At 40.3% G+C, this 15,044-nt stretch overlaps 1 protein-coding gene and 1 long non-coding RNA gene across 2 annotated transcripts in view; both read left to right on the forward strand.

Moving 5' to 3' along the window:
- The window catches only part of LOC146504470 (calsyntenin-2-like), a 325,046-nt gene that overhangs the window by 35,575 nt on the left and 274,427 nt on the right, over window positions 1–15,044 (forward strand). The gene's annotated exons all lie outside the window — the stretch shown is intronic.
- Window positions 1–15,044, forward strand: part of LOC146504471 (uncharacterized) — a 99,709-nt gene that overhangs the window by 35,055 nt on the left and 49,610 nt on the right. Inside the window, exon 1 of the long non-coding RNA XR_014868767.1 lies at window positions 1–14,950. This exon is cut by the window's left edge and continues 35,055 nt beyond it. This is a non-coding gene — a long non-coding RNA (uncharacterized LOC146504471). The remainder of the gene's footprint in view (window positions 14,951–15,044) is intronic.

The raw sequence follows: 15,044 nt of genomic DNA on the forward strand, positions 1-15,044 counted from the left end.
GAGTGGGATGTAAAGAATTTCTGCCCACACATTTCTGCTCTTTGGCTCTGATTTCCTTTTATTATCCATCTTCTTTTGCTCTCCCTCTCATCTGTGTGAGGCAGCCTTAGTCAAAGCACTCAGTCAATTCTGCACAAATGGGATTCTTACAATCCAAATAGAGAAGATTGAAATCCGGCAGCATGTATTTGAAGGGTGTTAAACGTGTCACCCAGTTAATGCTTTCTCAAACAGGAAAAAAAAAACTGAGAGAGATTCCAAGTCATATTAAAGCTTGATTTCCTGGTGTGCAGTCTCTGGCTTCTCTCTCAGGTATAGGCAATTACCTCCACTACTCTTTATTTCTGGTTAAATGCATGCAACTGTGACCTGGATCAAAAAGTCAAAATCCCTCCCGCTTCCAGAATTGTGATTTTTATGAGCACTAAAGCCTGGGTGACTCCTGAGTGATGCTTACTGATGGCTCAGAGAAAGAACCAATCACAGGTGCCTTTTTTGTGCGAGCCTGAATCCAGTCTTTGCGTACAACAGAAGATGCACCAACCCTGCTGCTACGTGAGTGGGTGGACTTGTTTCACATGGTCAAGGTGTGTGTGTGTGTGTATTCGACTCAGTGACATTTCATCAGGCAGTCACGTTATCCCCCCTGTCAGTCCTCGAGACACGAGCATCAGAAAGAGCTGGAGAACGTGTGAATGTTTCTTTGCGCGAGGTGTGAATGTGAGGTGCCACTTTGTCTTGTCGTGTCGTCTCTTTGTGTTTGTCTGCTGCTGTTCACCCGTGTGCACGTTCAAACACGCGCAGACACGCACGCAAACTTCACTTCTCTCCAACCTTTCTTGCCCAGGGCGTTTATCAGCAATTCATTTCCCAGTATCTCAACCATCAATCATTCCAGCTTGTCCACAAATGCAGCCATCACTCCTGAAGACGATGAGAGGGAACGATGTATACAGAAGTAGACGCCGGCTCCGACAGGCAAAAAGAGAGCGGGGCGGGGGTGGCTTTTTAATTAAGATCGCAATCGACTGGGACTCTTAAGAGATGAAAATTTGCCTCATTTTTGGGTGTTTGATCCTGAGCTGACGGTACTTTGGCAGGCCCCGGGTCCCCGTTTGTCCTTTAAATTCAGCGTGACTTACAGCGAGGGCCTTTATTTCGAAGGTTCACACTAAAGGATAATCCATCTTCTTTTTACTGACTCCTGCTCAGGCTTCGTTCTGTGTTCACTCATGGTGTCCATCGCTGCACGTGCTAACTGCCCACTTCTGCTTCTTCTCTGATTCCCAACAAATCAAAAAAAAGTAAAGAGCTTCCTACAGTATCACACAGTTTCAGTGAGTGACCCAGCAGTTTTTTCTGACAGGGCAGGTGAACCTCAAATGAAAAAAAGCTGCAGCAGTTTGGTTTTTTTTCTAAAGTTTAGTCAGCAATGTCCACTGAAAACAGGGTCACAGAGCACACACACTGAGCGTCTAATTTGAGTATAAACTGCATTCTGGGAGCCTAGAGCACACTCTGGCCCTGAACTGCATTTCTTGTGTGCTGCTCCGAGCACCACCCTTGCAGAGCATTGAGAGTGCTCCTTTGACACGGGTGAAGGAGGAGGAGGAGAAGCAGCAATCCGGTGTTTAAAGTGAATAGGTTCCAGCTACCCTGGTGAGCTGCTTTTAAGCCAGTTGCTGAGAGCAAAAAGTAGTCTTTCTTTGAGATGTAACTCAAAACGGATATTGTTTGTCCATGGTGTATGTTTAGCTGTTGCGGTGAGGGGAGATGGGAGTGTGTGTGTCTTAATCTTCAGATTTCTTCCCAGACAAGCGAGCCTCCACCATCCTCTCACACTGTTAAAGTGTTTAAAAGGGGTCACGGGCACAGATGAGAGGCCAGCCAGCTGACAGTATGTGAAATGAATGTCATCAGTTTGTTCTTTTTCATCACAAACACAGATCTGAAACAGATGGTCTCCTGCGATGGGTTACAAAGGTTGGAAATCCCTGAGAAAATGAAGTTTGATTTAATGCGCTGCTTGCAGTTTATGGATTATCTTTATCTTACACATTTTGGTTTGGAAACAATTGTCGTGCTGTTGTTGCTTTATATTGCACAATAATGAGAGCCACCATTACAGCTCACAGAGGTCATAGTGTGAACAGCACATTAACAGAATAGTGTATAGTGGGATGAAGTATAAGTAAAATATGAGCCAGAACTGGACTCTCTAAAGCAGCGGTCCCCAACTCCTGGGCCTCGGACCGGTAATAAATAAAATAAATAATAATAAATAAATAAATAAATCAGCTTAAAAATAAGTGTAAGTACACTGAAAATGTGAACAACCCTTTATAGCAGCGGTCCCCAACCCACGGGCCTCGGACCGTGAGTCGTTTGGTACCGGGCCGCGAGAGTTGAGGCTCAGGTGTGAAATGTATGGTTTTTATCGGTTTTCAGCGTTATTTTGTTATCGTTTTTATCGTTAACTCAGTTTCTGGGTCTTTTCACGTGTGTTATGAATAACTCTTCTTTTTTTCAGTACCGGTACTAGTTTTATTTTGTTGTATTTTTCCGCGACACCTTAGAGGCCGGTCCGTGAAAATATTGTCGGGCAAAAAAGGTTGGGGACCGCTGCTAAAGTATACTGTTTTGCCCAGTGTATTCAGTCACACATCCAAATCAGTGAATTCAGGTTTTTCAATCACTTTCATGGCCACAGGTGAATATAATCAAGCACATAGGCATGCAGACTGCTTCTACAAACATTTGTGAAACGGATCGCTCTCAGGATACCACCTGTACAACAAGTCCAGTGGTGAAATTTCTTTACTGCTAAATATTCCACAGTCAGCTGTAAGTGGTATTATAACAAAGTGAAAGCGATTGACAACGACAGTAATACAGCTACTAAGATGCAGGCTATGTAAACAGTGAATTACTAATGCAGTTAACCGCTGGAAAAGGAAGGCTTCAAGCAGCAGGTTAAAAAGCTCAAACCAAGTCAACAACATCCCAGGTGAAAAATGTTTTTCAGTTTTATTATGTGACAACATTGTGCAGCTCCTGAAGACTAACAAGTTACTTTAATGTACGTTTTTAAGCCAATTTTCATACTTAAAATTTCCACTGGAAATACTTATGCTGTGTCACTACTGTTGCACAATAACGCTGGCACCGTGTTTCAATCGATTCAGACTTCAACTTAGAAAGTCTACCATTAGTGACAGTGCCTCATTGGAAAAGAAGGATGGAAACTACCCTTCATTTACTTACACTTAGGAATGCTGCTACAGCACCTGCAAGCTGCAAACAACAATAAAATGTTGTTCAGTCTTTTTTTGTATATTGTCAGAAATTTCAGCAAATTGTCTTGAAATATTGTGATGTAATTGATATCCAGTGTTGGGGAGTAACAGAATACATGTACCGCTGTTACGTATTTAAAATACAAAATATGAGTAACTGTATTCCGTTATAGTTACTGTTTAAAAAGGTGGTATTTAGATACAGTTACTTTGTTTAAATAAACGGCGGTACTTCCGTGTTTCATATTGTGGCGGGTCAGGACTGTTTGGGTTTTGTTTGACAGCTACGTTCTGTTGTTCCAGGTGGCAGCGTTACGGTTGCCATGGTTACACGGTGACGCTCTCTCTCTGCGTGTTTCCTGGGTGAGAGAGGCCTTTTTGTTGTTGTTGTGCTAAGCTAATAGGCAAAATGCTACAGGTATAGCTATAAAGAATGTAGCATCATAGGCAGTGTAGTCCGTGCTGCAGGGAGAATGGACTGCCATACACGTTATGTGTCTGTGAGCGAGGGAGGGAGAAAAAGGAAAAGTACGAGCTGTCATCGAGCAAAAACGGGAGCTGGAAGCATGTAAATATAATAATAACCACTGCAGCCAAGAAGAGTGCCTGACGAGCCCAGCTGTAAGTAAGCTATTAAGACTCGACTGTACACCGTGTTCGTGTTTTCCTCCGAAACAATAAGTTCTGTTGGAGCAGCCTTTCAAAGCCTCTCTCTGTCTCTCGCAAGCAAAGTTGACCCAGACAACAAAGTAAAGCTATTTTTCGGCTACGAGCCCGACACAGAACCCAACGTATTAGCCAGAGGTCCCTTTACTACGGTTCGGAGCCGCGGACCTTCGGTAACAGTAATAAATCACAGCAATAGTACATTCATGTAGTTGTAAACAGCATGATAATATATTAAGTAATCCAAAGTATTCAGAATACGTTACTCTCATTGAGTAACGTAACGGAATACGTTACAGAATACGTTACAGAATACGTTACAGAATACGTTACAGAATACATTTTGGGGCATGTATTCTGTATTCTGTAATGGAATACATTTTAAAAGTAACCTTCCCAACACTGTTGATATCACCTACCCCTACTGAGAACGTGTCTGAAGCAGACCACCTCCTGCTGTGTGCTTTTGTTAGAATGGACAGCTGTGAAAAAATGAACTTCTGCACTGAAAGCAAAGTCAACACATTGTAACAAGCCACAATGTCACATACCAGGGTTTCCACCAGTGTAATACACACATGACGGCATCTCAGATCTACTGTAACCTGAGTCCCTGGTGGGATTAAATCACTTGGAAGATCTGAAAGTTGTAGTCTGCAGATATCACATAATCAAGGATGATTACATTAGCTAATGTATCTTATGAGCTAACTATTCCCAGTAGCTATTATAAACATTGTACAGCAGTTCAAATGCAGTTTAAAGATGTAAAAATGAAAAAGAGAAAATGTTATGACTTCATAAAATTTAATTATTCATTCACTGGCCACGGCTACCGAACCAAACAACGTTTCTGGTGGAAACCCTGCACAATCATGCTGAGTCAGGACCTGTGGGTGTCAAATTTTTACTCACTGGTTACGACTTTAATACCATTTTCCAGTGTGCAGGGTTGTGCTCCAGAAGACCGTTTTTGAGGGAGCATAAAATGACTCCTAACCAGAAGTGGCTGCTGTTTCCGAACCATCATGTTACATTCAACTTTACCTTTCCTCCTCTTGTTTTATTAGGCTTAGGCACCAAAACTGTTAGATTAGGTTTAGAAGAATATCTATTGGTTTGGGTAAAAATACACCTTTTCACCATGTTTTTGTGTTATACCTCTAAGAAAAGCATCAAGGACAGGACACAGTCAAACTGTCCTTGAATACCTTGATACATCTATTCTTCTTAACTGAAGGATAAATGCAGGAAGGAGTGCTGTCCTTCAGCTGGCGGTGTCGGATTAGAAAAACTGAATGACCACACCCTTTGATCACTTGCATTCAACTCTTCCTCTTGATACCATTTTCTAATATAACTGTGTTATATTTTAAACCCATAATCTAAATCTTCTGATCGAATATTTTCACATGATGAAAATGTGGTTTCACCATAATTTTGTTTTGTGTGGGATGTCGTCCACCCACACAGATAGCCCAAGTGTAGTAGCCATTCCATATAGCCACCGAGAGGTGAGGCATGAGAGTGCTACAGTGTGGACTTATTGGCAAATACTTCAAACATCGATGTCCTGCATAAACTCACATACAATACATAGACATAGAAACTCAAGCTGAAAAGCGCTTCTGAAAACTGACAACTTAATAGCACCACCTTACAATAAACCACAGCCTTTATGGTGGTTTTGGACTTCAATCATTTCGTCAAACTTGAATTAAGTCACAAACAAGAATCGTTCTCCTGTCCTACCTGGCTAGATTTGGCAAATTTGCTATGACAGCTTTAAATGACATTATTGTTATCTGCCTCACATTTTCCAATTGTTTCAAAGAGTTTTTTCATCTCATTTTTTTCCCATCCACACATGTTTGACAATGCTTTGACAGCTTTGGAACCCAGTGTGTTTGTGCATCGTTATCAGTTTTATCCCAGTAGGTGTTAAGACAGAGAGAGGTGGTCCACTGAGGTAAGATTACATTGCAAGAATAAATCGCCTGCTGGCTGCAAGATGAGGTCACATTTCAAAGGAAGCCAGGACATTTGAATACACCTTTGTGCGAGTGCTGTCCTTCAGCTGGTGTTGGTGTCAGCCCGCGTAATGACAAAGGAAGGCTCACTTTCATCTGGCTCCATTTGTTCCTGCTCCCTCATTCTTTGCATTATTACCGCAACGGCCTGTTGTTCCCCTTCATCTCCCTCTATGCTTGATTTGTTTGGTCTTGGAGATCTGTGGATTTCATGTCTTTGTTCCCACTGTTGGGAGACATTACGTTTTGATGAGAGTAGATGCTGCATCTGTTTGAATGTACTCTGCAAAACAAATAATGTTCAGTGGGAATTTCTCCTGGAGTTTAAGTTAAAAATGGAACACAACTTCAAACTTGAGCAACAAGGTCTACTTTTTCAGTAGTTAGAGCCAAACTTCTCTGCCCGTCTTTGGTGCATCACTCTTGGTATTTATACACTTTCCAAAGATCACCTGTTGATTCATCTAGGCATCCTATGATAGTGTGTTTTACCCCTTAGCAGTAAAAAGCTGATGGAGTATTGTTCACATTTATACATTCCCAGTGCGTGCACCAAGCCTGGATCGGTGGGAGGGTTACAAAAGGAGGGGTTTATGGATCCATTTGCTGTGGGAAGCCCTTCAGAAATACGGGAGCAGCTGAAAGTTTTTTTCATTTTCTATTAATTTAAAACTTGCACTGTCTCATTTGAAAATATTAAGGTCAAGTCTTACAGTTGTAGTGATAATTTGTTAGTCTTGTCAAACTCCAGGGAGTTCATCTTCAATTAAAACCTAACACATCATAAATCAGTATCAGTGTTAAGTTCAAATGTCACATCTTTTCACATTACAATCAAAATAAAAGAAAATACTTTTTTTAAAACATAATTTATTACTTCCAGACAGTGTGGAGAGAGCTTGGGGAAAAACCCATGTTAGCTCACAGTGACAGCATTTAAGTAGCTCAAGTGAAAATAAACTCAATTTAACACTTTCCAAGACTATGAACAAATAAGAGGTACTGTTATCCAAAATTTGTTACCCTCACACAGGCTTGTGGGTTTGCAAGTTAGTGAGTGCTGGGGAGATTCGTGACTTATTTAAATCCTGGCTCACAGAAGCGTTCAGTGATATGTTAAAAACATTTTTGTCTAGTCATTGTCAGACCAATAACCAGCGTTTGCCGCAAACTTTTCTGGTTTGTGGTGCTCAGCTCTATATTTAAAGCTGGACATAAAAGGGTGTCAAGGTCTCTGGGTAAATTCCCAGATGACTAAACATGCAACTATTTTGCTGGTAATACCTGAAATGAGTAAAGAAAATCAACAGCCTATTTATGCAAGATAATAAATAATTTTATTGGAGGGTTATATTGGTTGGGTCTGATTATTGGGGGGGGGGGGGGGGGCATAACCCCTCTAACCCCCCTGGAAATTACGCCCCTGTCCACTACACAAGACTTGTGTTAGGCACACTGATAAGAAATCAGCAGCAGTGTCTCTGTACAATTTGTAGGTCACATTTACTAAGATCCAATAGCATAAGATTGTCAAAATAAAATGTCAAAAAGACACAGAAGGAGGATTTTGGTGTCATTCTATTGCCGTATCTAAATCACTACAAACTAGATTCTGATGTGCCAGCAAAACTCTTTGGTAAGATAGTTTAGCTGTGTGATGGTTAATGCAAGCACGGTTTAAAAGCATGCTAGCAAGGTCAAAGCACAAAGGTGGACTTTTTTCATGAATTTGAAAAAATGAGGCATGAACTGAACCTTAAATGTAAAAGATTCTTACAGGCCAACCAAAAATGTGCACACGTCAACAGGAATTACTCTTAATCACTGATGGCACAGTCTGTTATCTGTTATTTTCACACATCTTTTTATTTTTTTGTTTTCAACTTAAACTCTACAGCTACTGGGACTCAGTCTCCCTGCAGGGATCATTCACATTCGATTTAATTACTGAGTGTAGTTGCACATCTTGCTTGTAAACAGCTACAGAATTATTTTTTTGCACACATGTAATTTTCCATCTTATTTCACTTCTTGTTAGGGTGTTATGACCCGTTGTCCAACATATCATTTAAATTCTAACAAAAACACGACCCTCAATTCCACCCACCGCCACACAGCCGAGCAGTATCAATAAAGCAGAACGCAACTGCTTTATTCAATCAAGGGTCGAGCCAATCAAAAAAATTGCAAACAGCACCAGTAAACCTCTTTATTACCTACTCCAGGTTTTTTGGCTACATCAAAGAAACCTCCCCAGATATGTGCTCTGGTTTTTTTCCCCCTTTTTTTCTGGAATCAATCTTGTGAGGGGCAGATAATTATGATAGTAGGCACAGGAGCCAACGCTTTTCCACCATGGCAATTAACAAGACTTGTTAACATCAAAGGCAGAAAAAGACCAGAGGCTGACTTTCAAACAGAAAGTGTACTGAACTCACAGGAGGATCAGCTTTATGCTCCGAATGCCTGTATTTAAATGCATTTCATCTGAGCTCAGCAAATAGAGATTTTTTGGGGAGCATTTATGAGGAATGATTGGAGACTGAAAAATGAGATGTAAATCTGTCGACATTACAGATGTGCTCGCTTTAAAAAATATATAAATTATCTGGGCAGTAATTGGTTTAATGTCTCTCCATACAGTTATTTAACAGAAAATAATAACTGTCAGTTTATACCAAATCAGTTTTTCAGTAATTATTCTGTCCATGCTGTGGTTAAATCTGCGCATCACTTCATTAATATTGCACCAAACAAGCTTTATTTCTGAAACCCAGATCAATGAATTCAAAGAGAACAGAGTGAGAACAACTAAAATTACATCTCTGAGCTTTCTTGGATCATATTTGTTATCAAGCTCTGGTTGTTTTCATGTTCCCCATGAGCAAATCTGCCTCCTCTCCAAGTAAATTTGACACAGGGACACAGAAAAGCCTCTTTTCCTGGAACCTCAATCACTCATGGATTCGTCAAAAAGTTTGCGCTCCCAGACACATTTTCATCTGGCTTCAACTTTCTCAGACGGAGGAAATGGGTAAATGTAATCCCTTTTCTGATGGGCGAACAAGCTAATCTGCTTACTTCCTCCATTGTGGATTGACTCTGTGATGGCAGAGAGGCAGGTGATAAAAGAAAAGTACAGAAAGAGAGGTTTATTTGACTTTCTCCACTTCACTCTTCCCTGCGATCCTTCTCCTGGGAGACTGACTGCAGTGGCTGGATTATCCTCATGTCTCCTATTCACCATCTCTCCCCATGCAGTATCTCTATCCCCCCATCTCTGTCTCCTTTTGCCACAGAGGGCACTGATCCCCTGTTTCTGGAAGTTTCTCCGTTTGTTTCAATGTAGCTGCTTTTGTTTTGATGCCTTATCTTTCACAAGAGTGCAGCGAAGGGGAACACGACCTTGCCAATGGTTTTCTAGCCTGCCAGGCTGTGGGTGGGAGATAGAGATGTTGTGTACACAATCATACACGTCTGAGTCTGAAATATGAAGATGTGACTGTACAGAGAAACTTTTAATATAAAATTTTAATATTAGAAAAAGATAACCTGGGTAAATACAAACTGTGTTTTTTAAATTACTTCATTTATTTCATTTTATTGTGCAACCCTTGACAGCAAGAACAGAAATGTATGCGATTAAAGACAATGACTCTTTCACATCGCTGTGGATACATTTTGTCGCACTCATCTTTGTGAAATTGTTGTAATTTAGCCCCATTGGATAGTTGTCAAGCAGGAACAGCCTGATTAAGGTCAACAGGAAAGTCCAGACTTTGACTTGTTCAGTCTAAAACCTTCTTCTTCTGTTGTTGATATATTCAGAGGTGAACTTGCTGATTAGGTGTTTCAGATCATTGTCCTGGATTGTCTTCACCGAAGTGCTCCCGAGCTTCAGAGCACAAAGCGACGGGAGAGAGCAGAATTCGTGGTTCCATCATTTTTCATTCATCATCATTTCTCGTCGGTCCACAGAATATTTTCCCAAAAGTCTTGAGGATCATCAAGATTTTTGTTGTAATGTGAGACAAGCATTCGTGTTCTTTTTTGGCCAGAAAATCATAAAAAACATAATAATATATAGCTTTTTAAAACTCACTCTGTATTTCAGTTTGAGACTAACGATAGAAAAGACATTTTGGCCAACAACATTCATGACTAGAAAGACTTCTATTCTTCCACTTCAGAGTTTGAAAACCGTTCAGAAATTTTCTAACTACATGAGACTGGCTCCAGAGACAAGTCAGTCTCCATAGACTCATATGTTTAAATGTCCAACATTATAACATTAAAAACAAAATACTTACAGCCGGGCCTTTCTGGATAGCTTCCCGCACCATAACAACTCTGAGTGTGGTGAAGATTTTGTAACTCGTGCTGTAGTTGGGGGCATGGCCACACCTCAATGATTCTGAATCATTACACTGGAGCTCTCCATCATGTGTGTGCTGTTGGTACCTTTTGGAGTATTTTAATGAATCATCTGACTAATGCTATAATGTGCTGAGTGGGATAGAAGATAGCAGTGCTTAAGCTTTTGTGAGTGAAATTCTAGTGTTTTAATAATGTGTTATTTGGCACGCATTAGCCATTACAAGTTATGGAGGGAGCATGCTAACTAAACTTTCCAGAGCACTTTAGCTTATCGTTCCACATTTCAATAACTTGTGGCTCCACAAAAACAACACTGTATTGGGGAAAAAGGGCCAGTGATGAAACTTCAGAGTACAGTGTTCACAACTAATGGTGATGTCGTCTACTGCCTATTGTTTCCATAGGTCAACGTGTTGCATTGGTCAATCCCTGAAGTTAGGTCACATGAGCATATGCCCTTCATAAGTTCTCTTTTAAATCCATGATGTGCTTAATAATAGTTAGCCCCCACCCCCACCCCTGGGACCCTGAATTGGTAAGCGGAACAAAAGCGGAAAGAGAATGTCACGTTCGGTGTGGCAGACGTGTGGAATTGGAGATAGGACCCAAAATGCGGCAGCTCTGGTGCAGATGAGTGTTTATTTAACAAAAGAAAATACAAACAGCAATGGCGTGGGTGAAGGTGAGAAACCTAAACTGGGTAAAACTAACAAAACAAACCAGAAACGAGGATGCAGGGAGGTCCGGGGAAATACATACGGGGAGACCAAGGGGAAACAACACAGACGAACCAGCACCGACTAAGACAGAAGACACGACTTAAAAACACTCAGAGAACACAGGGAGATTACACACAGGTGGGGGACACAGCTGGGAGTGATAAACGTGACGAGACTAGGGAGGCAAACTGAAAACACTCACATAAGACGCAGACCTTCACAATAAAACAGGAAACACATACACGCAAAGACACAGACTAGGAAACGTGGACTTAACACAGGAATAGATGGGCAGAACAGAATACACTAAACAGGAGGAACAACAGAACCAAAATTACACTAATAGAAAACACAAAACGCTGGGTCAAAAGGACCCAGGATCATGACAGAGAATGGATGGATGTAGTCATTTTAGGTAATTATGATCTCAGTATTGTCTGAAATAACAGTTATTAATATGTGGCTGTTAGTGATAGTGTCATTGCCATCTAACGTGCCAGTGCAGCTTGTGCAAAGACAAGATTACCAGTTTATGACTTTTTACTTTTCAAGGTTAGGGGAAAAAAATTGTTTGTTGCATATTTGTATATCGATCAGATATGGAGCAGCATTAGCATTCATTTGGAGTCATGTTTCTAACCACCTGATGAATGAAAGTCCAATATTCGTTCGCCTTTTATCTCTGTTTTTCATCTCCACGGCTCCTTAGAGAAATATCGGTCTCATTAACTGATAAGTGATCCACTTTGTTCACATGCTATTTTATAACTTTGTTTGTTTCCTGCTAGGCAGGTAGTGAGCAATAAGCTTGGGAGTTGCTTTTCTATTTTTTTAAAGACAGGAAAAATGCATCTAAAGACACTCTGAGTGATGACAATTTTAAGGGGAGACCAAATATCAAATTAGCGAGCCACAAAACTATAACAAAGAACAGAAAGATGCAATAAAGCTTTAAAGAGCCACAGGAAAGCGCACATGTGGGAGATAATTTTTTACTCTGTAAGTGACTTCCAAGCATTTGGAAGTTATTTAGTGACTCCAGTTAAAAAAAAGAAATTGATTGTCACTTCTCACACGTTAAGAGTTTCAATATTTCACTTGATATGATGACAGAACTTTTAACAGAGATTTTTAATTGCTGCTTGCTAAGCAAAGCGTGTCATTTAATACAGTAATAAGGCATTAAAACTGAAGTTTCAGAGTCAGTAGCAGTAGACATGGCCGTGATAAGACCCACACCACAGCCATTTACAATGTCTATAATTTCCCTCTGCACTGCACAAGCTCTCATTTATTCAGAAGCCCATTCAGCAGTATCAGGTTTGAAGATGGAGTGAAGCTCAATAAACTGCATATAATTTCATTCCTGCCTCAAGGACACGAAACATGAGGTCAGAGAGAGACGGGGAGGAGGGGGGAGGCCTCGTCCAGCGCAGCAGACGGATGAACTGCGAAAAACATAATAACAATATGTGGAAAGATAAAGGCAAAAGTCCGACTTAAGGGTCTGTGACACTTTATTGTGCGAATCTTTCATATTCTTTTTCAGTTTTCATAAAAATCTAATGAAAGCAGAGCTGTAATTTTGAGGAATGGTGAGGACCATGACAGTCAAGATAAATGAGCTGTGGTCTAGCTTATCAGATTGAACAAACCATCAATCTAATGCAGGGTTTAAAATGATAACACTGGACTATTTTTGGATGTATTTTATGAAGGCTGAACGTCAGATGACTGCAGTTCTGTGCGCCCGTGTGTGTAGATGTGTTTAGAGAAAAGCGCTGCCATTTGTGAAAGAGTACATTTCAAATATCGGAGCCTATCCGCCTGTTGCAGGTTTCAGCCCATAATTATCCCGTTGAGGACATGCTTCAAACAATCCATAACATTTCCCATCATGCTGCTTGCACTTATGAATACGTAATGCTGGTACAGGTGATTGTAAAGTGCCCCAGCCCTGCTTTAGTAAACACCATTCCCTGCAGCACAAATGAGAGGCAATGTCACCTGAAATAGACGCTACTTCAGCTAATGATAAAACCAGCATTACTCTATGGGTGGCTTATTTACAATTTCTATTACGTAGCATTATGAGGCAGTACACTGAGTATTTCTCGTATGAAAGCTAATCACACCGCCATCACATCATTTGCTGTGAACTTATCATTTAGATAATGTCTGTACAGAGGCTGATGGAGAGAAAATGAGATGAAAAAGTAAGGAAACAGATTAACAAGATTAAAGGAGGACGCCAATTATGGCTGTGTGTAAATAAGCAGATGTCTTTGCTGGGGACAGACGAGCTGAAATTTGCCTTCACTAAAGGAGTTTTTCTAAAAAGGATACCGGACGTATGCAGAGGCAAACAACAAGAAGAGGCTTGGGAACATAAAGGAGTAGAAACTACATGACAAACACTGAGGGAATAGACACGGTTTGAATAACGTGTCCACATCCTGTAGTGTAATCAGCATTTAGGAAATGATACTGGTATATGGGGAATCTAAATTACAGTTTGTATTCTAAAATCATGTCACATTTGACCTGTGACCTCTGTTTTAATATCTGCCTTTCTTTCAAGTTGATGCCTAAATGTGTTATATCTTTAAAGAAAGTATTGTTAGAGAAAGAGAATGAGCTGCCTAGTTAGTGAGAAATACAGTGTCATACCATACACACTGATAAAAGCTGAGTTGTCAGCGACAGATCCCCCTTACTAATCTCATTACCTGGTGCCCATGGGACACCTGGCAAGGCTCACATCAATGAGCCCTGCTAGTACCTTTGACAAACCAGCGCTAAGTGACGCCCAGAGCGATGAAAACGGACTGCGCTACACTCTACGGAGAGGAGGGTAGTAACAAACAGGTGATTCACTCAAGGGTGGGAAAGAGAACAAAGGAGGGACGCAGAAATATCGGACGCCCCATGAGGAATAAAACTTCAAAATAAAATAAAAACAAAGGGAACGCAGGAGGCACAGAATAAAAAAAATAACACAAAGCGAGAAGAAGAAGTAAGGATTTATAACCGAAATCACAGATCATTACAGACACCACGACAAAGGGATCGCTGTTTCTGGCAGTGTAGAAAGAGTGAAATGTTTTGGTAGGAGGCCACAGCAAAATGTGAGAAGATTGCTTCAAAAGAAATTCCACTAAAGCTAAAGCTATTTCCACTTGTTTTGCTATCAATAATAACATAACAGTAGAAAAAAATGTGTAATAAAAACACACACACACACACACACACACACTAATGAATCTTACATCAAGCCCCCCCCCCAAATAAAAAATGAAAACAAAACAAAAAACCTAATAAATCAAATGTTACAGACTTGACAAAGATGATATCAAACCATCAACCAAAAATTAATAACATATATTGAAAAACAAACAAAAGGTGTTTATTTCAGCTTTTTAGGGGATGCAGATGGATTGTCAGTCAAACTAGCTGCTTGTTGTGAGTTTCCTCTGCTTGGCCTGTTTTCAGGAGGAGAGTTGGTTTTGATTTGTTTTCAGCAGATTTATATTGTGTTTGTGTTTGTGGGTGTATATATATGTGTGTGTTACCAGCAGTCCAGGATGGTAGAGATGGAGTCTGTCCAGAAGGCTGAATGAAAAGTGAACTTTCAAAATAAAAGCAAGGGTGATGTCCACTGGTTAAATAATGGTGGATGATGCCATTCTCTCACATTTATTTATAATTTTTAAATTAAACAAAAATATATATTAAAATGTGTCAGTGATGTAGGCGAAGACTGTTATATTACTATTTGATCATCATATACATATATTCAGAGGAGTGTAGTAAAGTTAGTAGTACAGTTTGGAATTTGTGAATATCGATTTTGGCATATTTTGTGACTTTTTTGTTTTTTTATTGGTGAAAATTACACTGAAATGATTGCAGTGAGGTGCCGCAGATGGCCCTCCCTGAGCCTGACTCTGCAGGAG

The sequence above is a fragment of the Neolamprologus multifasciatus genome, chromosome 14 (genome assembly GCF_963576455.1).
Source record: "Neolamprologus multifasciatus chromosome 14, fNeoMul1.2, whole genome shotgun sequence".
Lineage (NCBI taxonomy): Eukaryota > Metazoa > Chordata > Actinopteri > Cichliformes > Cichlidae > Neolamprologus > Neolamprologus multifasciatus.